Below are 27,656 nucleotides of genomic sequence, written 5' to 3' on the forward strand. Positions count from 1 at the left end.
ATGTGGACATATGATCAAGGAGCTATGCAATTGTGCATATTCTTTGACTTGGCAATATCACGACTAAGACAGTATCCCAAAGAGATTAGAAATTTTTAAAAGATGAAACAAAAATCCCTATATGTACAAAATAATTTATGGCACTTCTTTTTTGTGTTGAAGAACTTAAAATTTCAGGGATAACATTCAATTGTGAAATGGCTGAAAAATTTGTGGTATGTGATTGCAACAATATTATTGTGCTACATGAAATGATGATTAAGATGATTTCAAAAAACCTGGAACACTTATATAGAACTGATGCAAAATGAAGGGAACAGAAGCAGAACAATGGGTGCATGAACAGCAATGCTATGCAATGATCAACTGTAAATGACTTTGCTATGCCCAGAAATACAAAGATTGAAAGACAGTTCTGAAGAACTGAAAAATGTTATCCACTGACAGTGGAAAAGGTGATGGAATCTAAATGCAGAGCAAAACATATTTTTTTTACTTTATTTTCCTTTTTTCCTGGTATGTTTTATTTCTCAACATGATGAATAAGGAAGGAAATATTTTTTACATGACTGCATATGTATAATCTTTATCAAATTGCTTACCTTTTTAATGAGGTTGGAGACCAGGGTGAGCAGGAAAGAATTTGGAACTTAAAATAGATTTTATATGTCCTTAGAAAAAATTTTAATCATTAAAAATATTTTAATGTGCTTACATGCTGAAAGTTAGAAAGTTCAGCAAAATCATTGGTCTAGGGCAGACTGTAAACAGAGTCAGATATATATATATATATATATATATATATATATATATATATATATATATATATATATATATATAGCTAATTATTAAGGAAAAGATACCAGTAAAGTATAAGTGGATGGCTTATAATTCCATTGCAAAGCTAGAGTGACCAGGCCAACTGTACTGGGAGGAAATTTTATTCTTACTGTTGCTTCAGATGTTTTAGGCTTTCATTATTATTACTATTATTATTTTTGTATTTATAGGTGACAACGAACTGGGGCTTTGTACTTGTATCTTCTTTGATCCAGCAGATGAGGATGGAAAGGAACCAGGGGTTTTTATAACTGAAATTATTGAAGGAGGTGCAGTTCACAAACTTGGATGGTGAGTTTGGTTTTGTAATTTTATAAGAATTGACTTTGTAGGGAGGATTTAACATCATTCTAAAAAGGGTTAATATTGTAAACATGGAAAGTGACTACACAAATAAAATCTCTGAAAAATACAGAAATATCAACTTTAAAAATATTGTCATGACCAAGCTAGTAAGGAAATGGAATTGGCTTGGAAACAAAGATTCTATAATTCCACTCCAACTTGGTCTGTAAACTATGACTTTATTCTTGATCATTGAGAAGGTCTTTAATAATTGCCATAATGAGCCCATTGTAAACATGTGCCCAGCTATTTCCAAATCAGGTCAAATTAACAAGTATTTATAAATCTATACCATTCCAGAACCTGTGCTCTCCATGAAGGGATATAAAGAAAGTGGGAAAATAGTTCTTGATTTGGAGAAATGAAAAACTGAATTGACTAGGCAACAAACAAATTACTATTGTGTGCAGAAAAGATCTATACTAAATAAATGTGAGAAAATCTGGGTGTGGTGGATACTTTGGTTGTATTAGAAAAAATGGTATCCATGAGACACTGGCAACTATCTTCAGAGATTATTGAAATTTGACTATACAATAAAATAATTCCTGAATTGAGAGAGGGCTTCCTAGATATAGGAATGTAGGAATATACATTTAAAATATTACTATAAACTGCCCAAAGTGAATCCTTGAGAAAGGAAAAAAATAAGAAATGCAAATAGGTTGCCAAATCATAACTTTAACCTTGTAAGAATTTACTATGCAACTGGGGTCAAATGGTACCCTCTATGTCCTTGCTCATGATGTAATTTTGGACTTTAAAATAGAATTCTTCCTGAGATGACACTCTGTTACATAGAACTGAAAGCAAAAAACGCCATCAGGCTTTCTGTTTCAAAGCCTGAGGCTCATTACTTCTTCATCCCCAACTCACTTAGCCCAGATGGTTTTAGAATTTTTTCCTGCTTCCTAGATTGTAACAGAATTGATTTCTTTAGCTGCCCATCCTGAATATCCCAAATAAATGGTGGAAATTTTCTCCTCTTAACCTCCCAAAGTTGTTTTCTTTTCCTCAGTTTCTATGATGACATTTATCTGTTTATTATCACCCAAGGTCTCTACAATAAAAATATCAACTAGAAGTTTCCTTCTGAATTATCGTCTCCTTACTCAGTCTTCAGTCAGTGGGGGCATTGTCTGATACCTCAGAAGAATCATTTGTTTTAGTTTCTGCAGATCCTATTGACTTTTTGAAGAATATTAAAATTGAAACAATACTCTGATAATTGTTTGTAGGAGGGCATCTGTGTTTGTGGATGATTTCTCTTGGATCCTTCTCACTGTGTTTTCCAAGATCTGCCAAAGTCCTTTCCTTTTTCAATCTCATTTCATTATTGAGACTTAGCCAGCTGGAAAGGCTTGGAGTACAGACCCAGTAATGAACACTAATCATCCTTGAAGCCTACTTAAAAAAAAAAAATATTCAGGGATGAATCCCTGGAAGAATCCCCAGACAGGCTGCACGGTAATGAAATTATTGAGACACACCAGCCCTCTAAGTCTTCTGATTAATTTGTAGAGAAGTGGTGACTGAAAAATTTGTAAGTGGCAGCCATTATAGTAATGGTATGATGAGTCATTGAAGTCTATCTCTTAAATTAGTACCATATCTTCTAATCATACACATGCATTGGACTTTTAGGTCATAAAAATCTTCAATGTAATTTTAATTACTATGCAATTCTATTTTTCAGTATCCGTGTATTTGACCAGATTATTAAAATAGGTGACATCAATCTAATTGGATTGGATGAAGCAGAAATCGTCTCTACTTTTAAAAAAATGGACGATTCTCCTTTCCAGTAAGTAAATTTTCCCACATTTCTTTAAGATGCAGAGATTGCCAAAACTATTAACAAGCACATGAAGAAGTGTTCTACATCTCTTATAATCAGAGAGATGCAAATCAAAACAACTCTGAGGTATCACCTCACACCTAGCAGATTGGCTAACATAACAGCAAAGGAAAGTAATGAATGCTGGAGGGGATGTGGCAAAGTAGGGACATTAATTCATTGCTGGTGGAGCTGTGAACTGATCCAACCATTCTGGAGGGCAATTTGGAACTATGCCCAAAGGGCGACAAAAGAATATCTACCCTTTGACCCAGCCATAGCACTGCTGGGTCTGTACCCCAAAGAGATAATGGACACAAAGACTTGTACAAAAATATTCATAGCTGCGCTCTTTGTGGTGGCCCAAAACTGGAAAATGAGGGGATGCCCATCAATTGGGGAATGGCTGAACAAACTGTGGTATATGTTGGTGATGGAGTACTATTGCGCACAAAGGAATAATAAAGTGGAGAAGTTCCATGGAGACTGGAACAACCTCCAGGAAGTGATGCAGAGCGAGAGGAGCAGAACCAGGAGAACATTGTACACAGAGACAAACACACTGTGGTATCATCGAACGTAATGGACTTCTCCATTAGTGGTGGTGTAATGTCCCTGAACAACTTGCAGGGACCCAGGAGAAAAAAACACCATTCATAAGCAAAGGATAAACTATGGGAGTGGAAACACCAAGAAAAAGCAACTGCCTGAATACAAAGATTGAGGGGACATGACAGAGGATAGACTCTAAATGAACACTCTAATGCAAATACTATCAACAAAGCAATGGGTTCAAATCAAGAAAACATCTAATGCCCAGTGGACTTACGCGTCGGCTATGGGGGGATGGGGGGGGGAGGAAAAGAAAATGATCTATGTCTTTAACGAATAATGCTTGGAAATGACCAAATAAAATATATTTAAAAAAAAAAAAAAAAAAAAAAAAAAAAAAGATGCAGAGATTGCTAGGTCATTGTTTTTGATTTGGAAATTTCTTTAGCAATGTGTTCAAACAGAAAAATTGGGGAGAAAGATAGCCTAATTAACATGTTTAAATAATTTCTCTTTTTGACTTCTTTTGCTAGGAAATGACCCTCTTTTTTTCTGTTCAGCAGTTCACAAGACATTTTAGGACCCATTTGCACCTTCCTTTCTGAATACTCTATCACATCTCAAGCAAACCCTTAATTTTCGTTTGCATTTATTTTTAGTTAATGAATTTTTATTTTCTTGGCAAATAATGCTCCTTGAACCTGAAGAGGTTTTTTTGTTTTGTTTTGTTTTGTTTTGTTTTTGTAAGAATGACAGCTTAGCTGAATTTCCCCATTCTGCTTTTTGCATGGCTATGTCTTAATCCAAAGTACATAAATTAAATGTGGATATTTTGTACTTAGGATTGAAATTGGCCGCGAACCACCTGAAGTCAAGTCAGAACTTATCGAACTCCTCGAGTTGTCAGAGGAAAGGAAGAAATATTTTATGGATTCGCTCATAGTACAGGTATTATGTGAACCAAATAAAAAAGTGCAGAAACGCAAAATTCTTTCTTTTTTATCATAACAATATTAAAATAAAATTTTTGTTCTTTAAAACGTTTCCTTTCCTACTCTTGAGTAACTTCATCTTAATTTATTACATACTTTTTTATTGTTGCTCTTTTATGCAATTTTATCAATGTCTCTGAGATTTCCATTCTAGTCTTCTCTGATGCACTCCAACCTTCACCACTGAATTATCATTTGTAGTATAGAGAATGAATTAAGCAAAACTGAACAATAAATACAGCAACTGAATCTGATAGTTTTTGCTCCTTTCTGAACAACGGAGATATATACATGTGTGTATGTGTATGTACATTTTTATATCTCTAGCTTTTGTCCCAGTCTAAGATTTTCCATTACAATTAGTCAGAGGATGGCAATCTTTTAATGCTGCTTTAATTTACCTTAGTTTTAAAGAGCCTTCTGTTTCTGCTTACTTTACATTATTTAATATGGGTTTTTTTAATGTCTTGTAGAATTCTTATTGTTAATTTCAAAAACTTAATAATATCTCATTATATAATATATCACAGCATTTGTTCAGGTTTTCCCAAATTAACGGACACTTTGTATTCAGACAAAGAATGTGTAAGTGTACACATATTCCCTTGATTTCCTGCCTTTGATGACTTTGGGGTTTCACTTCTATTCTAGTTGCATTGATTTTGTTCATGTTAAATCTTTCTCAGTAGGGCAAAATTCCTATTTTTTCTTTTATTATGATCACAAACCCCCTAGTTTTTTACCATCAATATGCCTCACAAATATTGGTCTAAGAGGTCTTATTCCTGTTGTTTTTCTAATTTTGAATGCTGTATGGGTATTAGTTGATATTAAGGTTGTATATGCAACTTGAATACATTATGGTAAATTATATAGCCCTTTCCTATTCAAACCTTCATTTGTATCACATGATTTCCAGTTTTTCTCAGGCCTTCCAGAATACAGAATCCTTCCTCTCTCATTTTTGTTTTTGGGTTTTTGAACCCCTGGATTGCCGAGTTAATTATCTTCTGGGACTTCCTCATGGTAGAATATTTTATGAACTCTTAATTATTGTCAAGTAATCCTGAGTAATTTTATTAATTTTGAAGGTTCAGTTTGAGGACCAGTTAATTTTAGACCTCTTTTATTATTCTCGTTTTTAACATTTCCATTAAGATTCCTTTTCACAACAATCTCTGACCAACAATCTTTTTCCTTATGTCTTTCTGTATCCTATCTCTAAGGCTTTCCCCAAAATGCTGGTCTACAAATCTGTAAGCCCCTGGAGGTGAAGGAATGTTTTATCTTTATATCCCCAGGACAACACACGGGCTTGCACTTTTTAGATGCTTAAGAAATTATGATTGAATTAGTTGCTCATGTTGTTATGCTGATGCATAAGCAGGCTCTAGCTTTTTATTCTGTGCTATTTAGCTAGATGTTTTGGCAAACCCTTTAAAATGTTTTACTATAATTTTGAAATGCCCATCCTTCCTCTAATAATGATAATGTCTTTGGAAGAAAGATCAAAGAATATATTTAATCTTTCAAAGTGTGTATATGGGTATATTGGTATATATTTCATTTTGCAAAAAGTATAAAAGTATTTACTACTGCCTCCTTAAAACCTCTTTCCTATCCAATTATGAAATCTTTAAACATTAGCACATTAGGAGAGTGGATTTTGTTTGTTTATTTTAAGCATGTTCTTGAGATTTCTTAGCTTTAGGCCTATATTGTAATTACACTTTCTAAACATTTTCTCCATTTAAAGGAAAAAATTGGAGATATCACTATTGTGAGAGGACAAACAAGTATTTGTAGAAGTCCAAGAGTACCATGGTACTGGATGGCCAGGTATATATATATATATATATATATATATACATATATATAGGTATAAAAATATATATGTAAGCTTTTATTGAGTATGTAAACTAGTGGTTTTTTTAGACAAAACTTAGTGAAAGATTAATAATAATATAAAAATATACTTTTGCCTCTAAATTCCATTTACTGGGAAGATTTCCATATTGGAGACTCAATTTAAAAAATGTATATATTCAGTGGGTTTTTTGGATAATATTTTCCTGATGAGGAATAGCCTCATCATTTCTGGCTCATAAATATATAGAATGAAATAATATAATGCATTAAAATAAGTAAATATCAGGAATAGAAGAAATCTGGAAACATCTTGATAAACTTTGATGTAAAGCAAATAGAACAGATAAAAACAAAAACAAAAAGAATGATTTTTTAAACTTTACCTTCTGTCCTATAATTGAAGCTAAGTGTCAGTTCCAAAGCATAAGAGCAGTAAGAGCTAGGCATTGGGGTCAAAAGACCAGCCCAGGATCACATAGCAAAGAAGAACCTGAGGCCAGATTTGAATGCAGGACCTCCCATCTCCAGAATCTCTCTATACACTCAGCCAATTAGCTGTTCATGAGAATATATTTTTTGTGAATTAAGACAAAAAAAGATCTAGAGAGAGCAATGGATAAGCAAAAAAATGTTAGGCAGAAGAATAGATTTAAAAATGTTATTTTAGAGTGTTTAACTGACTCCCTATTATGTAAATTCATGTTCAACATAAATAGCACAAAAAGGCTAGAGTCTCCTAAGCATGATGATTGTTCCTTAGTTCCTAAAAGTGTTGAATCAAGCATGAAACTCCCTAGGTTTCTTCAAATGCACAATATATTTTAGACTCTTCATACATCTAGTGATAATGTCCAGTTCTGATTGTATCTCTCCAGGACTTCTTAAATATTGACACTGTTTTAGTGAAAAATTCAGAGTTTTTTGCACTCATTGCTTTCTAGCATTATTGAACATATAGAAGGATGAATTTTTTCAAATATCTATGGTCACTACAAGATAGATGCAAAGTTAAGACAGTGTAGTTTCCTAGAGTCACAACTTATTGTCATATTGTTGTTCAGTTGTATAATTCTTCCTAGGACACTCTTCAGAGTTTTCTTGGCAAAAATACTAGAGTGGTTTGCTATTTCCTTCTGTAGCTCATTTAACAGGTGAGGAAACTGAGGCAAACATGATTAAGTGACTTGCCTAGTGTTACACAGTTAATAAGTGTTTGATTTGATGACTGAATTTTAACTTAAAAGATGAGACTTTCCTTACTCTAGGCTTGACACATCCAGTGTGCCACCTACCTATCCTTGCTGCCATTAATATTCACATTTTGAGTTGGATTACCTAGAGAAAAGAGTAAAATATAACTCAGCTGTGTTCCTGTGATATCAAATAGGGATAGGAATTTCCCAAAGAAGTATAACAGTGACAAAGGGTTGTAAAGTTTAAAATTAGCGGTTGGATGATGATTATATGAAATTATGTGATTGCCAGTACTTATTACAACTTGAGTCAGAATTTATTTACAAATAGAGAGGAAACAATAAAGAAGAGAAATGTAAGGGGGATGGAGGAGTTATCTATCCTATCAATCTAAATGCTTTTCTCTGGGTCTGCTTAATCCAGGAAGAGATTAATTAGCTCTAACCAGGAACCTTGCAGCCTCCTCCAAGATGGAAGTTAGGCTCTCTAAAATCTAGGAGAGGGATCAGCCTTTTACTCACCCAAGGGAATAATCCTAGAGTCAGAGTCCAATTAGAAGCGTAGTTCCAAACCCATGATCCAAGCAAGTCTCCAGCAAAGCTCCCTTGAAGACTATCTAAGACTATCTCCAGAAGACAATCTCTTCAGACTATCTTCTCAAAGACAATCACTCTGCCCTAAAGAAGTTCAGGGTTTGCTTTTTATGGTGACTTCTTGTCCCCTCCCCTCTTCTCAGGGGTCAGTCACAGTTTCCAAATTGTCTAGCCCTGCCCATGGGGCAGTATGGGTAGGATCAACTTTTCACCTTCTGAAGGTTAAATTCTCATCAAAAAGCTTCACAGATTCCTGGCTGACTGAGGTGTGAATTCTCTAAGTACCTTGCTAGATTCTCATCTAGTACTAAGTATGGTGTTTAATCTTTTGTTGGTTCAATTTAAAAGGAGACAAAGGAGAGTTAATCCGCTTTTTCCATCTAGTGAAGGTACTAAATAGGGGTACTTAATAGTGTTAACTCAGGATAGACAGTAAAGAATTCCCTTTACACAGGATACTGGGGTCCAGAGTATTGGGATGATGCTGTGTCCTCTCCCTTTCCATTAAGGTCTTTCCTGTTTTCGACCTAAGCATGTAATGACTACTTTAGTCTTGGGGAGACCAGACCACTTGAAGGAAAGATCAGGCATTTCTCTCAGTCTTTGCTTCCTTTTGCCTCTACCCAGTAGCTCCAAGGAAAATTGAACAGAAAAATTTGGTCAAATACGGAAGTGCAAAAGTACTTGATCTACTCTGTGAGACAGCTATGTATTTCCTCTTCATAAAACATAGGCTTAATAAACACAGGGTCTGAATGCAGTTCAGGCTCTCTGGACCTCTGAAATTCAGAATGTAGATTTTATGCAGAACACAATAACCTCAAGACTGATGTTGGATTATTTATGTAGGACAGGCAGTTAGAGGTTCAAGTTTGCTGAATTGAGCCCTAAAGATCTTGTGTCCACATGGAAAAAGCTGCCAGACTCTTAGAGTGGGGAGGACAGCCCATCCTCCTTCTGTTCAGGAGAGAATTATTTGCCAAATGCCCTACAGTCATGATGGTACACCTATGGCACATGTGCCAAAGATGGCACAGAGAGACCTCTCTGTGGACACACATATGACTTCCATGGAAGAGTTAATTACTTGAAAGGTAGAAGAACTTGGGGTAGGGGGACTGCTCCCTTCCCCTCTCTCCACTGTGCATCCTTACCCCTCAGTACTCACTCCCATTCCTGAGTGGAGTGCTCAGGCTACTCTCCTCTCTTTCTCCCTCCCCTGTCTGAGTAAGGGCAGAGGACACTTGGTTGCTGGGTGGCATGGTCTCTAAAAGGTTCTAAAAGGTTTGCCATCACTATCCTAGAGCCTTTTTGGTGAACCTATAGCAGGTGTGCTGGAGGGGCTGCTCCCTTCCCCTCTCCATGTGCGCAAGGACAATTCTTATATCACCTGCCCCTCAGCCTAGCAGTCAAATGGGAACATTTCCTCCTTCCCCTGTCTGGAGTAAAGTCAGTTGTTCTTACATGCATCATGAGGGTTTCAGTTTGGTCACTTGCTCTCTAAAAGTTTTGCCATCACTGCCCTGGAGAATCAAAGGAGGAGATGCGATAACACCCCACACACACATACCTCCTCCTGTCACAGGGCTGGGACAGCTCTGAGCATGTTCCATCTCCATTATCATGACATGACATTATCATGACAGGCAGATAGACAGGCAGACATAGTGCAAAATTCATTATTCACATTTCTTCTAAATGCAAGTTTAGGCCTTTCTTGCACCTCTAATATGAGAAAAATCACAATTCAAGTGAGCTGTGATTACTTTTGATACAGTGATTGGGAGAATCATGTGGCATAATTTTGGAGTTGTGTGTTTTTATTTTATCTTTAGAGCTCATTAAATAATATTTGAGTAAGTAGAGATATAGGCTAGATGTATAATTTCATTGAAATAGGGAATACTCATGTGTATAGTTAGAAAATCTTGAAACCCTACTACATTACCCAGAATACTTTTCCCTTTGTGCACATTTGAGTCAATTCACATAACTGTTTATAAGTTCTGTAGCTCCTCTCAATTGCTCTCTTCTTTCATGACTGGTCCTGGGTATCGGTAGTTCTTTTATTTTAGTTATTAATTAATAAAAGTTTAAAAATAAAATTTATAGAATATTAATTTTAATCTTTACATTTTGGTTTACCACAAAGAGAATTTTCAAATATTTTTTTAAGATAGAATAGATAAATTTTTTCAAGCATGCTTTTCTGCCCGCCCACCTGCTTTCCCCACCATCTGCTTGAACCAGCTCTCCTCCCACTACTGCTGCTGCCACCCACCACCAGATCTTGGGAGTGGTTTCTCCTCCCCCTGCATGCTCTTGGGAAGAGTGCTCAGCTGCAGTCTCCCACTGCTATTTCTGATTCAAGTTTCTGCACAGAGGGTGAGATTCCCCAATTTTTGGCCAGTCTTTTCCCCACTCCAGGTGGGTTTTTGAGCCTGTGCTAGCCATTTTTCAGTGAGGAAAAGTGACACCATGCTATTCAGCACCACCCCCTTCTAGTTTATAAGCTGAATTTCTTAAACTGACCCTTGGCACCCGGCTTGCAACTCAGGATTTTTTTCACAGGAAAGGGGACCCCTCTGCTGTTTTTATTTTTTGAGGGCACAACACAAATCAATGGATTTTAGATTTTATTTTTCTCCTTCCTACCCCAAACATCGAGGACTAATCTTTCTTTCATATGAAAATATGCTATTGTTCTCCCTTGAAGTTTTGCCCTTCTTTGAGTTTACTCTTTAAATAAAATCCATTCATTCTTCCCTTTTTTTTTGGAGGAAAAATGCTTTTACAAAGCATGCTAGGAACTCTCACAGAACAGTTTGAATTGCTTGATCTCTAACTAGTGCATATTAGTTCTTGTTTTTTTTTTTTACCAGCAGTTTGTATTTGCACTGCATATTTTCCATTTTGTTTGCTTCTGAAGAATATGCAACAGGCTAGGGGGCAGCTGGGTAGCTCAGTGGATTGCAAGCCAGCCCTAGAGACGGGAGGTCCTAGGTTCAAATCTGGCCTCAGACACTTCCCAGCTGTGTGACCATGGGCAAGTCACTTGACCCCCATTGCCTAGCCCTTACCACTCTTCTGCCTTGGAGCCAATACTCAGTATTGACTACAAGAAGGAAGGTAAGGGTTTAAAAAAAAAAAGAATATGCAACAGGCTAGACTGCTTAAATTAGAGACCAAACTGAAATATTCTGACAAAGTGTTATGGGGTTCAGATGTGTACCCCTGGGGTTCAGGAAGGATACCTTTGGCAAGAATGCAAGACTCCAAAACTTAGCTTAAAAACAAAAAGAGAAATTTATTAGTTTGGGAGGCAATGTTGAGAATGGCCAGGAGGATAGCAAGGTGGAGCAGCAAGATGGGGAGCAGTTCCTTGGGAGGACAGCATGAATGGAAAGGCTGCTCCCCTGAGGACAGTATAGATGTAAAAGCTGTCCCCCCAGACGACATCAGTTCTGGGGATTTTATACTCTTTACAACAGATGCTATGTCATGGTGTGGACATGACCTAGAGTGTTAATAATCACTCAGGCATTTGGTGGGGTTGAGGTGGTCATCTGAATTGGGTCTGCTTGGAGGCATAAAGATTCCTTAACAAAAAAATATCTTGAGATATAGCCTGATAGGATCTAGGTGTAGCCTGGAGATGTGTCTCTGTCCAAAATAGTTTGCCTGAGTTTCTGGGGGTACAGTGCCCATGTCAAAAATTTTGATATTCTTAAATATTCTCAACACACAGAGTAGAGAATTCTGCCCATTGCTTCTATCAGAAATTTCCGAGTTCTGACAAATGAAGTGCAAATAGTTAATAAATAGTGCGGAGGGGAATGAACTTTAAAAGAGATCTGGAAGTTTATTGTTTCCTAACTACTTTAATTTATTAAACTCCATGAGAGTAAAAGAAGTCTATTGGAATTGGAGAAAAGGATTTTTGACGTCCCTGACTATGTCTTTGTTACGCTTATTTTATTTGCTGATTGCTTGTGTTAAGAGTTAATTTTTTTAAAGATCATATGTTAATCTAATCAATATCTTTCTGATATACTGAATCATTTCAAGCTAATGTTTTTGCCTATTAGATATATTCTATTATATTGATTTTTGTATTTGTACCTTTCCCCTCTGACTGTACTGAAGAACATCATTATGAAAGCCCATAAACACCTTTTTCAGTGGCAAAATCATAACTCATTAGGGGTGTGCTGCATTTGTCTCATAGATAATGATGGATGGACTTCATCAAAACTGGTTACAACTTGTATACAACCTTTAGAGAATTTAATGAGCTAAGAATTTCAATTGCAATTTTAAGAGGTCTACAGAAATTACTTTAGATATCTAGGAGATTTCTGGAATGATATTTAAAATATATATGCATACATATATTTTAAAAAATGTTGAACTAAAAGGTAGAGAACCAAATAGATGTTCCTACCTAGCCTAGAAAGGCTAAGTGACTTGCCCAAGTTAATACAACTAATTAGTGGAAACTAACAACTAGGTTCTAGAACTAGAACTTGAGTCCAAATCTCTTTAATTCCAAGATGGTTTGATTGCCAGTTGTATGAAACTGCTACCTTTTCTTCTACAGTGACCTGAAATTTGTTATTGGGGCACTGAAAATATTAATAGAAGAAGATCAGGGATGTAGAAAAAACATCCAAGCTATCTTTGAGCAGGTAAGACAGCACAGTTCCTCCCCATTAATCAAGTTTTATTGAATGTTAGTTGTGTTCACAGTGATAAAAGTGGTGGAAAGCAAAGCAGTCAGTGAGAATGGTGCCCATAATAATGCATGAAATAAATGCTTCCTATTTCATTCATCCATTCTTTTGATCATTCCAAACAAAACTTTTCAATCTTACTTAAACTCTTCTTGGCCTAAGAGGACTGCTTTATGATAGGTGAATTGACCAAAACTCCCATATCACTACTCTCTGCCTACTTCTACTTATCACTCTTTAGAAAATCCAGTATGGAAATCATTTGGGAACCCCAGCCTACTACTACTACTAATCCATGAATTGTGTCTACTTGATCAAGAGAAAGGATCATCGGCTGGGGTATCCTTCTTCCTTGCTTCCCTTACTCCGTTGCAGCTATTAACTACTCTTAGGTCTTAAGATGTGAATCAGTAGCTTTCTTCCTTCTGAAATGAAGAAGACCCACCAGGCTTTTTTTATTATTATTTTCTCTGTGAATGTGCCTCTGAAGTCTGCTAGAATGTAGGCTTTACAATCGATTTCCCCTACTTTTATGCTATCATTGTAACTACTAATTGAAGTACCTCTGGATGTGTGCAAAAGGCTGCTAAGCTCTGGAGTTATAAATAGAAAAAATGAAACATTTCCTGATCTTGAGACACTCTTACTCGATACTCTAAGTGGAAAGTACAACATTTAAAATAAGGTTCAGCTGAAGCACAAGATGGAATGCTTCAGAAGTCCTGGGGTCTCAGTGGTAGAATGGATGGAATGGATAGCAAGAGCCATTTGGCAATGATTTCACAAAGATTAGTTAGACTGGTTCTGCCATCTATCACATCAGTAAATTCTTTTTGTATTTGAGGATTAAACCCAGTGTCTCGGTCACATATTATCAAGGCTTTCCTGTTGTTATTGGATAAAGTCTAAACCCAGTACCTTCCATATTCTGACACCAGAGGGTTCCATACTTAATTCCCAGAGTACCATGACATAAATTTTTTATTATATATATATATATATATGCATATATCTATATCTATATCTTTGTAGTCATATAAATCTTATATACCCAGAGCTTAGCTGAGGACCAGAAGACCAGACATGGAAGAAGCTCTTAGTAGTGAATATCATTTTTCCTTTTTTCTATACACATGTAAATCTGTGTGTCAGTATATACATATATATGCACATAAATGCATGCACACATTTATTTATATATGTGTATGTGTGTATGTGTCGATATCTATACCTCTATCTAAGGCCAGGTTACTTACTCATCAGACCTGCCCTAACATTCTTCTAGTTTGCAAAAGGGCTTGTCACTGTAATTTCTCAGCTATTATGGTATTTCCACTGACTGTTTTTGAACATCTCTTGGAGTCCATTTTACTAAATAATACTCCTCCTAGAAGCAGAAACTGTCTTTCCCCCTGTATATACAGAACTATGCAGGAAGAGAGGCTTCATTTTGTAGTGTTAGGAAGTGATATGTATTGAAGTGGTCCCCCTGATGTCCATCCTGGATGTCTGAAGCTCACCAGGTCAGTAACATCTTACTGCTTTTGGCAGCTTCCTGCAACTAAATGGCAGTGAAGGTGTCACCTTGCCTTGAAAAACACAATTCTTAGCTGGGAGAGCTTTTAAGCTTTGGATTCTATCCCTAACCTCATTCCTATCTACATGCCTATCTCTTTCCTTCTTTCCATTCCCATCCATGTCCCCATCTCAATTCCCAAACCTATCCCTGTCTCTAATCTCATGTAAATCTCTCGTCCTATCCTGATTGGTTTTACTCAATAGCTACTAGTCATGGAATTTGTGCATATGTTTTTGAATGTAATAGATCTTAAGGGGTCATTTGAGAATAAAGAGGTCAGATAAGTGGCTAGCAGGAATAAATGAGATGGTTGTGACTGTTGGAGAGGAACAGGATTGAATAGCGTGTAATTAATAGATTTATGTTGGTTCATTTGGTAAATTTCAGGCTAACATTTTTCAAGAGAAATATAAAGACATGAACACATACAAAGTGAATATGGAACAGAAACCTGATGAATCAAATAAAGAAGGCACATTTTTACCATTGGCCCCAGAAGAAGAATTATTACTAGAACAATTTAAAATAAAACCTAACGAGATAAAAAATGAAGATTTATCACCAGGGCAATTATTAGCCCAAGGGGATTTCAATTCAGGTAAGACATATATCCTTGCTCAAAACATTTGACCCTAAAGTTTTCTGATAGAAAAGAGAAATTTGCAACAAATGTTTCCATCACTCACCGAATCTCTGGTGTCTATTCCTTTTCCCTTCATATCTCTAATAATGAGAATGCTAGCTGCTTTATAAGGCTTTCTCAACTATTGGTGATCCCTCTCTTGGTGATTGAACTATATGGGACCTTGGAAATATTCTACTATAACATTTTAATTGCTATAGAAATCTATCCTATATGTATGTCAGAATGTCATTTAGCTTCTGCCTCAAAATATGCAGTGATAGGAAACTCATTTTCTCAACATCCAGGCCACACTATTGCTAAATTACTTAAGCTTTTAGAAAAGATTTCAGTACAATTTTTTTTGCTCAGGCTTTTTTTTATAATTTAGTCCTTTTCCCTTCTTTTGAAATAATACAGAAAAAGATCTTGTTCCTCTTTCCCTATAACTATCCATTTGACCTATAAAATCAACTTATTTTCCACCTAAGACTTTTTTTTTAATCTCTATGATCATGTTTAGCCTGAAGACAATCTTTATATGATTTCTTATTACATCGTTTGGACATGGTTTTGTTTAGAGTCTATTATCCATCCTACTTTAATGACATCCATTTTGGTTTATCAACATTCTGTTGGTCTCATTGCAACAAAATCTTTTTTTTTTAATTCAATTACTTATAGGAATAATTTTGGCCATTTCTTTTGACATTTTAAAATTCAGATACCCCCATCTCCCTTTCCCTACCTGAGGGGGTGAAGAATCTGATATAGGTTATACTCATACTATTATGTAATACCTATTTCCATATGGTTCCCATCATGATAGACACATAACACACATATTCAATAGAAATCTCATGAAGATTTATAATATAACTTATAATTTATAATATAACTATTATAGTGGAAGATGTCAAGTTTTGATCTACACTCAGATTTTTTTTTGTAGCTTCCTTGACCATTGATAGTATGTTCATGTGTTACCTTGGAAGCTTTATGATAATGGTTTAGTTCTTCACAGTTGATCATTGTATAATATTTCTGTTATAGTCTCTAGTTATAGTTGTTCTGCTCACTTTTTCTGAATTCATCCTGTTCATTGTTCCTTATGACATAATAGTAATCCATTACAACCATATTCCACAGCTTGATCATTCAACCACTAAATAATGGACAACCCCTCAGTTTCCAATTATTTGCCACTATAAAAAGAGTTGATAATAATATTTTGGCACAGTTAATTCCTTTTATTCTATCTTTGATCCATTTGGGATCCTGAACCTTTAGTGAGATTGTTGTATAGACCTTTGGGTATTGTTTCATATAAGTCTCTAGAATGGTTGTATCGATTCACACTATCACCAATGAAGTTTATTAGTTTTCCAATTTTCCCACCTCCTCTTCAACATTTATCATTTTCCATTTTGGTCATGTTAGCTAATCTGAAGGGTATGAGATCATTTTGCAGAGTTGGCTTAATTTTCATTTCTTTCATCAATAGTGATTGGGAATTTTTTAAAATATGGCTATGTAAAGTTTTAATCTCTTTCTGAGAAATGCCTATTCAAATCCTTTGACCATTTCTCAATTGAGGAATGATGTATATTATAAATTTGACTCAGTTCTCTATATATTTAAGAAATGAGACTTTTGTCAAAAATTGCTATAAATTTTTCCTCAGAATTTGTTTTTTCATTTCTAATCTTAAGTACATTTGTTTTATTTGTGCAAAACCTTTTTAATTTAATGAAATCAAAATTCCCTTTTAATCAAGTATGTCGATGATTTATTTATTTTATTTTTTCATAAAACAAACTATTTGTCTTATTTTATTAGTTCTATGATTTTCTTACTTTCAATCTATTCTACCCTTGCTTGATTTTCATGATTTCCAATTTGCTGTTTAATTGAGGATTTTTAAATTTGTCCTTTTCTAGGATTTTTAGTTGTATCACCAATTTGCTTATGACCTGCTCTTTCTCTACTTTACCTGATATAAGCAATAAGAGATGTGAATTTTCCTCTAAGTACGGCTTTGGCTTCATCCTAAAAAATTTGATATGTTGTTTCCTTATAATCATTGTCTTTAATGAAATTATTGATTGTTTCTATGATTCATTCTTAGACCCATTTATTCTTTAGGCAAAAATTTGTTTATATCTATCATATGCCATACGCCATAAATTTATTTATTGGCAAATAGAGAAGGTTTCCTATTTTAGCTATAAATATCACTTGTATAAATTGTTCATTAGAAAACACCTTTTTCCTGGGTGCCATCCATTACTTGCATTCCTTTTGCACTGTGAATCTGTGAACATTTGGAGTATCACTGTCATTGCTAACAGAAGGAAATCTGGTTCAGCCTTATGAATCTGATATCTGCAAGAATGAATACTGGTGAATTGAGCAACAGTTGGAAAATGAATGCTGTACTTCAGGGGCTGACTTTTTTTTGGCTGCCAAGTACCAACAATTAATATGATTGTTGTTCAGAGAATATTAGAACCTCTAGTGTGAGGGCTTGCTGAACGCTTTTGAGGGCTGCTTATCTACCTTTGGTGTCTAGTTGTCACTCAGCTCTCACCTGTGGTTCCAAGAAGTTGTAGCATGTGGAGCAGCCTGTTAAAACTGAACAGATGGGTTAAGTTAGGTTGATATCTACTCCAGGCTTGTGAAGACCTCCTCCTGGAATAGGTGGATGAGAAAATATGCTTCAGTAGACATGAATGTAGCTGAAGTAAGCACTGTGGAGTGCGTAGAGTTTGGTTGGACATCTAAGACACTAAAGTCAATTTTGTGCAACTCACTTAAATCCAATTCATACACAAGTTAAAATATTACTCTGTGATGTCACTGGTACTTTTCAAACATAAGGATCACCACCACCACTGCCAACTGATTAATCAACATTTTTGACTGTCTCATCCTTTTAAGTCTTCTTCAATCTAGCTTTATTTGTTTTTAACTGCCCTTGCAGCGGGACTAGTATTTTCTTGATAGTTATCCTAGATTATCAGTCTTAGAAGGAACCTCAAAGACCACCCACTTTAATCCCTTCATTTTGAAGGTGTGAAAAAAGAGGCACAGAGAAGATATTCAGATAGTTACCTTCCCAGCGGTGACTTCATGGCTTCTGGCTCTAAAAGCAATACCATAGGTAGGTTATTCACTTTTTTTTTTTTAAATATATTTTATTTGGTCATTTCCAAGCATTATTCGTTAAAGACATAGATCATTTTCTTTTCCTCCCCCCCCCAACCCCCCATAGCCGACGCGTAAGTCCACTGGGCATTAGATGTTTTCTTGATTTGAACCCATTGCTTTGTTGATAGTATTTGCATTAGAGTGTTCATTTAGAGTCTATCCTCTGTCATGTCCCCTCAATCTTTGTATTCAGGCAGTTGCTTTTTCTCGGTGTTTCCACTCCCATAGTTTACCCTTTGCTTATGAATGGTGTTTTTTTCTCCTGGGTCCCTGCAAGTTGTTCAGGGACATTACACCACCACTAATGGAGAAGTCCATTACGTTCGATGATACCACAGTGTGTTTGTCTCTGTGTACAATGTTCTCCTGGTTCTGCTCCTCTCGCTCTGCATCACTTCCTGGAGGTTGTTCCAGTCTCCATGGAACTTCTCCACTTTATTATTCCTTTTAGCGCAATAGTACTCCATCACCAACATATACCACAGTTTGTTCAGCCATTCCCCAATTGATGGGCATCCCCTCATTTTCCAGTTTTGGGCCACCACAAAGAGCGCAGCTATGAATATTTTTGTACAAGTCTTTGTGTCCATTATCTCTTTGGGGTACAGACCCAGCAGTGCTATGGCTGGGTCAAAGGGTAGATATTCTTTTGTCGCCCTTTGGGCATAGTTCCAAATTGCCCTCCAGAATGGTTGGATCAGTTCACAGCTCCACCAGCAATGAATTAATGTCCCTACTTTGCCACATCCCCTCCAGCATTCATTACTTTCCTTTGCTGTTATGTTAGCCAATCTGCTAGGTGTGAGGTGATACCTCAGAGTTGTTTTGATTTGCATCTCTCTGATTATAAGAGATGTAGAACACTTCTTCATGTGCTTGTTAATAGTTTTGATTTCTTTATCTGAGAACTGCCTATCCATTTCCCTTGCCCATTTATCAATTGGAGAATGGCTTGATTTTTTGTACAATTGATTTAGCTCATTATAAATATGAGTAATTAAACCTTTGTCAGAGGTTTCTATGAAGATTTTTTCCCAATTTGTTGTTTCCCTTCTGATTTTAGTTATATTGGTTTTGTTTGTACAAAAGCTTTTTAGTTTGATGTAGTCAAAATTATTTATTTTACATTTTGTGATTCTTTCTATATCTTGCTTGGTTTTAAAGCCTTTCCCCTCCCAAAGGTCTGACATGTATACTATTCTGTGTTTACCCAATTTACTTATGGTTTCCTTCTTTATGTTTAAGTCACTCACCCATTTTGAATTTATCTTGGTGTAGGGTGTGAGGTGTTGATCTATTCCTAGTCTCTCCCACACTGTCTTCCAATTTTCCCAGCAGTTTTTATCGAATTGTGGATTTTTGTCCCAAAAGCTGGGATCTTTGGGTTTATCGTATACTGTCTTGCTGAGGTCGTTTTCCCCCAGTCTATTCCACTGATCTTCCTTTCTGTTTCTTAGCCAGTACCAAATTGTTTTGATGACTGCTGCTTTGTAATATAGTTTGAGGTCTGGGACTGCAAGGCCCCCATCATATGTGTTTTTTTTCATTATTTCCCTGGATATCCTTGATCTTTTGTTCTTCCAAATGAACTTTGTTATGGTTTTTTCTAAATCAGTGAAGAAGTATTTTGGTAGTTCAATGGGTATGGCACTAAATAGATAAATAAGTTTGGGTAGGATGGTCATTTTTATTATATTGGCTCGTCCTATCCATGAGCAGTTAATGTTTTTCCAATTGTTCAAGTCTAGTTTTAGTTGTGTGGCGAGTGTTTTGTAGTTGTGTTCATATAGTTCCTGTGTTTGTCTTGGGAGATAGATTCGTAGGTATTTTATTTTGTCTAAGGTGATTTTGAATGGGATTTCTCTTTCTAGTTCTTGCTGCTGAGCTGTGTTGGAGATATATAGAAAAGCTGATGATTTATGTGGGTTTATTTTGTATCCTGCAAGTTTGCTAAAGTTGTTGATTATTTCAATTAGCTTTTTGGTTGAATCTCTAGGATTCTTTAAGTAGACCATCATGTCATCCGCAAAGAGTGATAACTTGGTCTCCTCCTTGCCTATTCTGATGCCTTCAATTTCTTTATCTTCTCTAATTGCTACTGCTAGTGTTTCTAGTACAATGTCAAATAGTAGAGGTGATAATGGGCATCCTTGTTTCACTCCTGATCTTATTGGGAATGCATCTAGTTTATCCCCATTGCAGATGATATTAGCTGTTGGTTTTAGATATATACTGTTTATTATTTTTAGGAATGACCCTTCTATTCCTATGCTTTCTAGTGTTTTTAATAGGAATGGGTGTTGTATTTTATCAAAGGCTTTTTCTGCATCTATTGAGATAATCATGTGGTTCTTGCTAGTTTGCTTGTTGATGTGGTCGATTATGTGGATGGTTTTCCTAATGTTGAACCAGCCCTGCATCCCTGGTATGAATCCTACTTGATCATGGTGAATGATCCTTCTGATCACTTGCTGGAGTCTTTTTGCTAGTATCCTATTTAAAATTTTTGCATCTTTATTCATTAGGGAGATTGGTCTATAGTTTTCTTTCTCTGTTTTTGACCTGCCTGGTTTTGGAATCAGTACCATGTTTGTGTCGTAAAAGGAGTTTGGTAGAACTCCCTCTTTGCTTATTATGTCAAATAGTTTGTATAGTATTGGGGTTAACTGTTCTCTGAATGTTTGATAGAATTCACAGGTGAATCCATCAGGCCCTGGGGATTTTTTCTTAGGAAGTTCTTTGATGGCTTGATGGATTTCAATTTCTGATATGGGATTATTTAAGAATTCTATTTCCTCTTCTGTTAGTCTAGGCAGTTTGTATTTTTGTATATATTCATCCATTTCTCCTAAATTGGTGTATTTATTGCCATATAATTGGGCAAAGTAATTTCTAATGATTGCCTTAATTTCCTCCTCATTGGAGGTGCTGTCCCCCTTTTCATCTTTAATGCTGTGAATTTGCTTTTCTTCCTTCCTTTTTTTAATTAGATTGACCAGTACTTTGTCTATTTTGTTTGTTTTTTCAAAGTACCAGCTTCTTGTCTTATTTATTAAATCAATAGTTCTATCACTTTCGATTTTATTAATTTCTCCCTTAATTTTTAGGATTTCTAATTTGGTTTTCTGCTGGGGGTTTTTAATTTGATCGCTTTCGAGTTTTTTCAATTGCATTTCCAATTGATTGATCTCTGCTCTCCCTTGTTTGTTAATATGAGCTTTCAGGGATATGAATTTGCCTCTGATTACCGCTTTGGCTGCATCCCAAAAGGTTTGAAAGGATGTTTCGCCATTGTCATTTTCCTTGATGAAATTATTAATTGTTTCTATGATTTCTTCTTTAGCTAAACGGTTTTGGAGTATCATATTGTTTAATTTCCAATTGGTTTTAGATTTGGTTTTCCATGTACCATTACTAATCATTATTTTTATTGCCTTGTGATCTGAGAAGGCTGCATTCATTATTTCTGCTTTTTTGCATTTGTGTGCTATGTTTCTGTGACCTAATGTATGGTCAATTTTTGTGAATGTGCCATGTGGTGCTGAGAAGAAGGTGTATTCCTTTTTATCTCTATTTATTTTTCTCCATATGTCTATTAATTCTAATTTTTCTAAGATTTCATTCACTTCTTTTACCTCTTTCTTATTTATTTTTTGATTTGATTTATCTAAATTTGATAATGGTTGGTTTAAGTCTCCCACTAGTATGGTTTTATTGTCTATTTCTTCCTTCAATTCTCCTAGTTTCTCCATTAGAAATTTGGGTGCTATATTATTTGGTGCATACATGTTGATTAATGATATTTCCTCATTGTCTAGAGTCCCTTTTAACAAAATATAATTACCTTCCCTATCCCTTTTGATCAGGTCTATTTTTGCATTGGCTTTATCAGATATCATGATTACCACTCCTGCCTTCTTTCTATCAGTTGAGGCCCAGAAGGTCTTACTCCATCCTTTAATTCTGACCTTGTGGGTGTCAACCTGCCTCATGTGTGTTTCTTGAAGACAACATATGGTAGGGTTTTGGATTCTAATCCATTCAGCTATTCGTCTACGTTTTATGGGTGAGTTCATCCCATTCACGTTCAAAGTTATGATTGTCATTTGTGGACTCCCTGGCATTTTGATTGCCTTCCCTAATTCTAACCTTTTCTTCTTTGGCTCTACCTTTTAGTCCAGTGATTTACTTTGAATCAGTCCCCCTTGTCCCCTCCCTTGATGTTTCCCTTTTTAGTCCCTCCCTTTTTGTTCCCTCCCCCTCCCCCCTCTCTTTCCCTCCCTTTTTGTTCTCCCTCTCCCCCTCCCCCCCTTGGTTTTCCCTTCTCCTTACCCTTGTTGGGTAAGATAGAATTCAAGATCCCAATGGATCTGGATGTTTTTCCCTCTCCGAGTTGATTTCCCTGAGATTGAGGTTTAAGTAAACCCCCCCCCCCTCTCTTCCTCTCCTTCTTATAGGAGTTTTCTTCCCCTCCCCTTCCCCTGTGAATCTTTGTGTGAGAACCATTATTCTATTTGGTCTTTCTTTACCCCCTATTTATACATTACATTTTCCCCACATATTAGTATACATAGATTGATATAAATGTAGTCCTTATAGAAGAGAGTTTGAGTAAAAGAAGATAACATTTTTCCCCTTTCCTTAATATTTACCTTTTCAGGTATTCCTTGCTCTTTGATTTTCGGTATCAAACTTTCCACAGAGCTCTGGTCTTTTCTTTGCAAAAAGTTGGAAGTCTTCTATTTTGTTGAATGCCCATACTTTCCCTTGGAAGTATATAGTCAGTTTTGCTGGGTAGCTGATTCTTGGTTGGAGACCCAGCTCTCTTGCCTTTCTGAAGATCATGTTCCATGCCTTACGATCATTCAGCGTAGAACTTGCAAGGTCTTGTGTGATCCTGATTGGCATTCCTTTATATCTAAATTGTCTTTTTCTGGCTTCCTGTAGGATTTTTTCTTTTGTTTGATAGCTTTGGAATTTGGCAATTACATTCCTGGGAGTTGTCTTTTGGGGGTTTAGTGTAGAAGGTGTTCTGTGAGCTCTGTCAGTGGCTGTATTGCCCCCTTGTTCTAGAATCTCTGGGCAATTTTCTTTGATTATATCTTGTATCACCATGTCCAGTTTGGTGTTTATTTCTGGCTTTTCTGGGAGTCCAATTATTCTTAAATTTTCTCTTCTCCCCCTGTTTTCCAGATCTATCACCTTGTCGGTGAGATATTTTATGTTCTCTTCTAATTTCTTGGTGTTTTGGCTTTGCTTTATTAGTTCTTGCTTTAAAGCCTGGTTTTCTTTTACAGTTTGGTCAAACTGGTTTTGTAGATGCGTGAATTTCTTTTGCATCATTTCCCACTTTTCCTCCCAGAGGGCTTCCATCTTTTTGGTCCTTTCTGATTCAAATTCTTCATGGGTTTGTGGAGAGTTTCTATTTCCTTTGGAAGATTTTGGAGAATTTTCTTGTATATTTTCTTCTATCTGCTCTGTATTTTGTATTTTGGCTCCATAGAATGTGTCCAGAGTCGCCCCTTTCTTCTTATTTTTCTTGGTATTTTGGGGCTTCTGTGGTTCTGTGGAGTTTGCCATTTCTGAATGTGGAGGATTAGTTTTTCTTGCCTCTGTCTGGTGTTCAGAGGCAGTCCTGGGCAGATGGTTCTATGAGCTTTCCCTGGGTTAAACTGAATATGCCTCACTGGAACTGGAATGGAAGGGTCGGACCACGAGGCCACACTCTTCCCCCTGGCTCGATTTCCGGAAGTTGCCTTCAGAATCCCTGGCCGTGAGGCTGTTTCGTCGGCCTGCGGGGGGATGGGCTGCAGCTTCCCCAAGCTCCGAGAGCACAGACTTTCACTGAGACTTGGATAGCAGGATCCAGCCCGTGAGGCTGTCTTGCCCGCCCTGAGGGTTGCTGTTGTTTTGACCAGCTCTCTGTGGCGGAGGCCCCAGGCAGTAACTTTCACCCGGACCGACCGGCTCTTTGACCGACTGGCTCTTTGCAGCGGAAGCCCCAGGCAGTAACTTTCACCCGGACTGGGACTTGGGTAGAAGACCCTGAGGGTTGTTGTTCCTCAGACCCTGCTCTCTGAGCCCGGCGCGGCTGCCGCTTCCGGGAGCCTTGGACTCTGCGCTCCTACCCCTGAGGTCCGAGGGATCTCGGGTTCTGGCTTTTAAGGGGAGCCGTACCTTTTGAACCGGGTCCATTTCCAGGAGGAGGGTTCCCAGGGTCTGTGCTGTTGATCGTTTTGAATTTCGGCGCCTTAGGAGCTTCTAGTTTGAGATCGGTCGGGAAGGGTTTTCCGGAGATCTGAACTTCAGCTTTCTCTAAGCCTCCATCTTAACCGGAAGTCGCCCACATAATTGTTAATGGACATCCCAATACTAGATCAACAGTTTTTGTCACTATTAAGGCTGTAGCAGCTACTCCTCTAAGACATGGTGGTGCTCCTGCTGCTACTGGGTCCAATTGAGCAGAATAATAAGTGTCATAAATTGAGCAGAATAATAATGTGTCATAAAAGGAGTTTGGTAGAACTCCCTTTTTGCTTATTATGTTGAATAGTTGTATAGTATTGGGATTAACTGTTCTCTGAATGTTTGATAGAATTCACTGGTGAATCCATCTGGCCCTGGGAATTTTTTCTTAGGAAGTTCTTTGATGGCCTGTTGGATTTCATTTTCAAATATGGGATTATTTAAGAATTCTATTTCTTCTTCTGTTAGTCTAGGCAGTTTGTATTTTTGTATGTATTCATCCATGTCACCTAGATTGGTGTATTTATTGCCATATAATTGGGCAAAGTAATTTTTAATGATTGCTTTAATTTCCTCCTCTTTGGAGATGATGTCCCCTTTTTCATCTTTGATGCTATTAATTTGCTTTTCTTCTTTCCTTTTTTTATTAGAGCCTCCCCCCCCCCCCCGCACCATCTCTCTCTGTTTCTCTGCTGTCTGGGTGCCCCCACAACTGGGTCAGGTTGTTTTCAGGATGCAGCCTTCAGTACAGCCGGCCCTGAGGTCCTTTTGCTGGCCCTGAGGGTTACTGTTGTCTCAGAAGAGCCTGCACTCTGAGAGGGGCTGGGCCGTGGCTTCCCGGAGCTCTGAGGGCTCCTGATAGGATTAACCTCAGCTGGTTGGACTGAGTATGCCCTGAAGCAGGCACCTTCCATGAGACTCAGATGGAAGGATCCAGCCAGTGGGCTACAGGATTCCCCCGTCTCTCTCTGTTTCCCTGCTGTCTGTGTTGGGTGCTCCAGCGACTGAGTCAGGTTGTTTCAGGATGCAGCCTTCAGAATAGCCGACCCTGAGGTCCTTTTGCAAGCTCTTAGGTTCCCGCTACTGCTTTGGACTCAGCTCTCTGGTTTGGGGGGGATGGGTCCTGGGACCTTCCTTCTGCCTACCCCTTAGGTCCGTATGATCTTGGGTTCTGGCTTTTGGGGGGCCATACCTTTTGATCCAGGTCCAGGAGGAGGGTTCCTGGGGTCTATGCTGTTGTTCGTTTTGAATTTGGGTGCCCTAGAAGCATATAGTTTGAGATTGGTAAGGAAGGGTTTCCAGAGATCTGAACTTTAGCTTTCTCTAAGCCGCCATCTTGATCGGAAGTCCCGGAACTTTCTTTTAAAATAATAAGTGGCATTTACTCAAATGAATAGCAAATATTATGTGTACTGAGGATGTTAAGAAGCCTTTGCAATAAGATCATGGATGAATCAAGGATACCCATTCATAATACTGTTATTTCTTCTAGAAATGTTAGATACAAATAGAATAAAAGGAAAAGAAATTGAAGGAATTAGATTTTGCAATGAGGAAGAAAGCTATCACTGGTTGCAGATATAATGATATGTATAGAGAGCCTCAAAGAATCAACTAAACAAGTAGAAATTAACAACTTTAGCCAAATTGTAGGATATGAATCTTAAATAAACACAAATAAAGCATTGAGAGTGAAATCTCATTTAAAATAAATGAAGGCTAATATAAAACACTTGGAAGTCTACCTGCCAAGGCAAATCCAGGTTGGATAGATGGATGGATCCTGGATGGATGGATGAATATATAGATAGATAAACAAAATTACAAAACACTTGGCACAAATAAAGGAAGAAATAAACAACTGGACAAATATTAATTGCTCATGAGAAGGTTGAGACAATATCCTAAAAATGACAATTTTATCCCAATTAAATACTTATTCATTTTTATAACCATCAAACTGCTAACAAAAATATTTTATATAGCCAGAAATAGTAAATATATATATATATATATTTATATATATATATATATATATTTATACACACACACACACACACACACACACACGCATATAATTAACATCCATCTAGAAGAACTAAAAGCCAAAAATACCAAGGAAATTTTTTTAAAAAATGGAAGATGACCTGATCTCAGTTGTATAATAAAATACTGATCATCTATATTCTACTGTTGAAGAAAGAGTAGGGGAGTGCCACAGGCAAGGTCCAGCCTCACTTGAGACTCCAGGGGTTCTTGACAGGTGGTAAAGATCATTCAAGAAAATGACAAACAGAAGACAGCTGTATATTTATGGCCATGGGTATGCTTTGCATCTGATAGCTGCTCTGCCATCCCCAGGCTTGGTGTTTATTTTTATGTCCATTTTCTTGGAACGCAGGTACATTACCTATCACATATGTCTAAATAGAGATAATTGAAAAAGTAATACATCAACTTTTAACAAATCACTTGATTAGCATTCTCTATTCTTATATTGTGTTACAGATTCTTGACAGCATAAGGGTTTCACACAAGATAGATGATTTTGTCACAGGTGGCTTAATTTTCTCATTACCCTGTGAGGAGTTTTGAGCTCACAATCAAGAAAATTACTTATTATTTTTAGTAAAAGGGAATAATTAATCAGAAATTCCTAAAGACAATTCAACAATCATACTATTGAGGTTGAGAGGTACTGGGAACACAATTCATACTTAATATTAGATTGATCATTTTTCAGGATTTACTAGGGAGTTTCTCAAGGGGAAGAATCAAGTCACTGAGGCATGATGAAATTTGGTGTACCTATACGTTTTGTATGGGCCTTTATGATTGATTTGAATGCTGGTTTCATGAGAATATGTTTCTGTAAATGGGAAAGTTCTGGGCTTGACTTGTAGCTATGGTTTTGCTGGGAATTATGTACCTGAGTAAAAGTTAACCCATGATAGTCTTTTGGGATCGGGTTTGAGGGTCTGATTTTTTGGTGATGTTTTAGAGAATTAGGATACTAGTATTTTTTGCTCTTGCATTATTCCTTC

At 36.8% G+C, this 27,656-nt stretch overlaps 1 long non-coding RNA gene across 1 annotated transcript; it reads left to right on the forward strand.

Moving 5' to 3' along the window:
- Positions 1–9,293: 9,293 nt before the first annotated feature.
- Positions 9,294–18,912, forward strand: LOC130453623 (uncharacterized). The gene is made up of 3 exons (XR_008911064.1): positions 9,294–12,910; positions 14,922–15,132; positions 18,230–18,912. It is a non-coding gene; the product is annotated as an uncharacterized LOC130453623 (long non-coding RNA).
- The last annotated feature ends 8,744 nt before the right edge of the window (positions 18,913–27,656 follow it).

This window comes from Monodelphis domestica, chromosome 4 (assembly GCF_027887165.1).
Source record: "Monodelphis domestica isolate mMonDom1 chromosome 4, mMonDom1.pri, whole genome shotgun sequence".
Taxonomy (NCBI): Eukaryota; Metazoa; Chordata; class Mammalia; order Didelphimorphia; family Didelphidae; genus Monodelphis; species Monodelphis domestica.